The 4,461-nt window shown below is 52.1% G+C and overlaps 1 pseudogene; it reads left to right on the forward strand.

The window, feature by feature from the left end:
* The first annotated feature begins 633 nt into the window (after nt 1-633).
* On the forward strand, nt 634-2,793 carry LOC119323344 (annotated as a pseudogene).
* Nucleotides 2,794-4,461: the final 1,668 nt, after the last annotated feature.

The raw sequence follows: 4,461 nt of genomic DNA on the forward strand, positions 1-4,461 counted from the left end.
TCTTCCTTCCCTCATCAAGCAACCGGCTCCTATGCAGGAGCCCATCCGAGGCCTGGTCCAACACCATATCCTAGTTGGCATGCGGCGTGTCCGGTTGAAGCCACCTGTTGGCCATGCCCTAATTATTTTTGCCTTTTATGACTTACCAAATAAACTTGTGTTTTGTTGGCAAGCCAATAATAATTACAAAATAAAATTCTAAAATATACTCCCTCTGTCCCATAATATAAGTACGTTCTTTAGTACTATTTACTGAAGAAGAAAAGATCCCGTTAAAATTAAGTAGAGAAGAAGAATATAAATGACGCGTATTTTGCTGGCTTTTCCCCGGCCCCCGGACAAATGGCACAAAGGGCTATCGCCTTGCTTGAGCAACCTTGTCGGTTGTCACTCCAGCCACGACTCCGCGATGCGTCGGCCGTTACGACTGTGGGGGGTGTCCGTCGGCTTGCCTTCGGATTCTTCTCCAGTCTCACCGTCTGCGTCGCTACTGTTGTGACTGCGGGGGGATGTTGAGTATAATGTTTATTAGGAAAGACGAGATAGACTAGGATTTGTTCTGGCTTGTCTTGTACTCAAAGTAGATCATTGTACTCCTATATATATGCCCACGAGGCTCAAGCAATACAACAACTATTCCATCAAATCCCTCTCTCCCTTCCAACAGACTTTCCTAGAGATTTGTTTAAAAAGATACATGGTTGAAAGTGCGTTCCTAGATGCTAAAAGTCTGTCGTCAGATTTTCAGCCTTTTCGAAATGAATATACCGAAGAAGAAAAGAAACGGCGCGTTTTGCTTCGAAAATTAGCCCCTCTCTCTCGCGCGCTAGGCAGCTTTCCCCAGCGCCCCCACGCGGTCTCTCCGTCTTCGATCCCCATTCAGAGCCCGCGATTCCGACAAACATCGGACAATCGCCACTATATTTCCACTCGGCCGATCCTCCATCCAGTCGCGCCACACCAAATTTCCTCCGAGGAGAGCGATGGCTAGAAAGGATCTGTCTTCTCGCCGGCGCCGGCTCTCCCTCCGTCGGCCGCGCGATGAGGACCGCCTCAATGCCCTCTCCGACGACCTGATCCTCCAGATCGTGGGCCGTCTCGACACCCGCAGCGCGCTTGGCGCCGCCGCGCTCTGCAGGCGCTGGTCCCACCTCCCTCGCGAGCTCCCCGCCCTGGATCTCAAGGTCAGCGACGCGCTCCCGCCGCGCTACCGACGGTGGCTCGACCTCCTCAACGAGGCAGTCACATCGGACGCGCTACGCGGGTGTAGCCGGAGGCTACGCCCCATCGTCGGACGGTACGAGCGCCGCGCCATGCGCGCCATGGTCAGCTCCGTCAGGAGCCTCAGAGCCCGCCGCCACCGGCGTGCGTGCAGCAGGCTGTCGCTCGAGTTCTTCGCGTTCAGCACCTCCGCCGCCATCAACCGCTTGGTCGTGGACGCCGTAGATTCCTGGGGCGTTGAGGACCTCGAGGTCGTCGCCAAGTCGACGGAGCCGATCACACATCTTCGTCCGGTCTACACGTTCCCCCGTGGTCGCATCAGCAGGAAGCCCGGGGAGTCCCGCCTCCGAAGCCTCAAGCTCGTCAACTGCCTGCCCCCGCCGCTGGAGGGGTTCACCGCGCTCACCACGCTCCTGCTGCGGGACCTGCCCTGCTCCACACCTGCGGCCGTCTACGAGGGCGTGGTCGCCGCGTGCCCGCAGCTGCGGGTTCTGCATCTCGTCTCCTGCTCCTTCGACAAGGATACAGCCCGTTGGGTGGTGTTCGACGCGCCCATGTCAGAAATCAGAGAGCTTGTCGCTGACGGCCCGTTGATGACGGTCAAGCTCCGCTCTCTCCCCAAGCTCGAGAGCCTCACTGCCGTGGATGCCAGGGTTCTGTTGTGCTCCGACGCCGACGTCCCTTGCCTTGCGCATGTGAGCCTCGTCTTCTCCATTGGACCACTGGACAACCACTCCATTGTGAACCACTTGATTGCGTTGTTCATGCTCTCGTTGAAAGACGTGGCCATCAGCTTGAGGAATCTCATTCTGCGCTTTACTGGGCCAGAGATGTGGATTCTGCCCAATCTGAAGAATCAGTTTTCTCTGATGCCCAATCTGAAGAAGCTGCTTGTTGCGGATGTGCCATCCTCCTGGGATGTCTCATGGCCGCGCATCCTCATCCAGGCAGCACCACTGCTGGAGAGTCTTCATGTTCATGTTTCCCAGTCCCAGTGCCAACATGTGGAGGAGCCAGGTCGTCAGAATATCTCCTCCTACTTGCAGATGCAGCAGCCATCATCATCATCTTCTTGGCAGCGCCACCGCCATTTGAAGGAGCTGGTGGTTGTTGGCTTTCAGAGCACGAGCAGGATACATCATCAGCTAATGTACCTCGTGAGGTTCGCCGTGGATACTTCGACGGCGCTGCGCCGTGTTGCGGTGTTCAAGCATGGTCATGTCGAGGACAAGGGGGGCCCCTGGGACTGGGAGATGGTGAGCAAGCAAAGCACCTGGAGCAACGAGGAGAAACTTGCCGTCCTGGACTGCTGTTCGACTTCTGACACCCCAAATTGAAGTGCTGCTAGGCTGAGCTAAATCTCTTCTTAGTATAGATTATGTATTGTGATGCTTGATGATTCTGGATGCTCTTTGAGAAACTAGATTGACCGATGGATGTATTGATTTATATGCTGCTGTGTAACCAAGGAAAGAAATGTGCCCGTTCCGTTAAGTTCGGTTATTTGGGGTTCCCTGCTCAATTCTGTCTGTATTTGCTGGGTAATGAAAGAGGTGACTACTTATGCTGGCTGGAGTATCCCTCACTACATTCTTCTAGTTAGTACATGTGGTCCATATTGTAATCTCTAAAAGGTCTTATATTTAGGAACAGAGGGAGTACTTCTTTTGTCATGCCAGATCAGAGTCCTCATGCCTCCTTGAACCATAGGCTCTTGAATATATGTTAATCATTTTCTAGGAGTCCTGATGGCTCTTGAATATATGTATACCATTTTCTGATCTCTCGACAGTTGTTTCGGTTGCAGACAGTTTGTGCAATATGTTCTGAAGGGTATTCTTCCGATATGATAGCGTTTTGCAGCCTGTGCTCGTTTTTATTGCCTGTTTTCCTTGTGATTTATTCGTCCGATGTCTGATATGTTCTGAAGGGTATTCTTCAGTATATTCTGAAGGGTATTCTTAGGTTCCTCATTTTCTTCGCCTGATGTCTTGCTTTTGGGGCAGCGTTGTACATCATTCTCCTCCTTTATTTATTTTGCTTTCTAGTAGGAGTAGTATTTAGTTTGGATGATGACGCTATTATGTTGAACTGCCGCTGTTGGATTTGGATTATGCTATTAGGATCTGGTGGTGGCTTTGGGTTTTTTTGTTCCTGATTTTCTGAGTAGTCATCTTCTTAGCCTGGTGTTGTGGGTAGGTGTTGATTGTGATTGATGTTCGTTGACAGGAAGTGCTATTTGTTCGCCGGCCCCACTCTTGGGCATGGTGTACCTGCTTCTTGCTATGGCCTGGTGAGCGTTCCTCTCCTGTATGTAGCAGTGGCGTTGGATTTGGCGCTGCTATTGGGTCGTCAAAACATGAAAGCACCAGTGTTGCAGTCTTGGCGGTGAAATGGAGAGTGAATGTGAAGGCGCTCACATGAATAGTTGAGTTTTCTTTTGACTCCTGTGTGTTGAATTTTGTTGTTGTTGTACTCCCTTTGTACCAAAAGATAATTGAACTGCAAAAAACATCTTACATTTTCACGACGAGTAAATCGGAACGGAGGAAATAATACTTTGTAGTCTGACCATTTCCAGCTTTTATCACATCACATTTTACGACCTACTTCATTTCCAGCTTTATCACATCACATTTTACGACCTGCTTAAGACAGATTGTTTGACTTTGATGTGATGCGAGTAGTAGAAATGATGCCAGACCAGAGTTCCTTTGGTGGTTCACTAATGTTGTGAGCAATTCACTGTTACTTTGCAGATAATCTCTTCCCATTTTTCTTAATCGCATGGCATAAATATGCCAGTCCAGTATCTGTAGGCCTTGTTCGGTTACGCCCAGCCCGGCGAGGTTTTGGGTCCAATCCACGCGGGTCCGCAGGGATTACCCCCGCCGGGGAATAAACCCGGCCCATCCAGTTTTTCTCGTTCGGTTAAGCCCCGCGTTGTATTTCCCCGGCCCAAACCTCTCCAAACCCACGCGGAAAAAATCATCCACTAGCACCCCGTGGAAGGAATCCCCGAGCGAGGCGCTCGTCTCATCTCTCCCGAGCGACAGAAGCAGCGGCAAGGAGGCGGCGGGGACGAGTGGACGGCGGCGGCGCAACCTACCCGGAGGAGGAGGGTGCCCTCCTGCTTCGACGACCTGCCACGAAGCCCGCCGGAACCCTAGCCTCTGATTGTCCCATCTCCCCTGCCGCCCCCTTGCCGCGGGCCCGCGGTCGGAACCCTAGCTCCGGAGA

Source organism: Triticum dicoccoides, chromosome 1B (genome assembly GCF_002162155.2).
Source record: "Triticum dicoccoides isolate Atlit2015 ecotype Zavitan chromosome 1B, WEW_v2.0, whole genome shotgun sequence".
Classification (NCBI taxonomy): Eukaryota; Viridiplantae; Streptophyta; class Magnoliopsida; order Poales; family Poaceae; genus Triticum; species Triticum dicoccoides.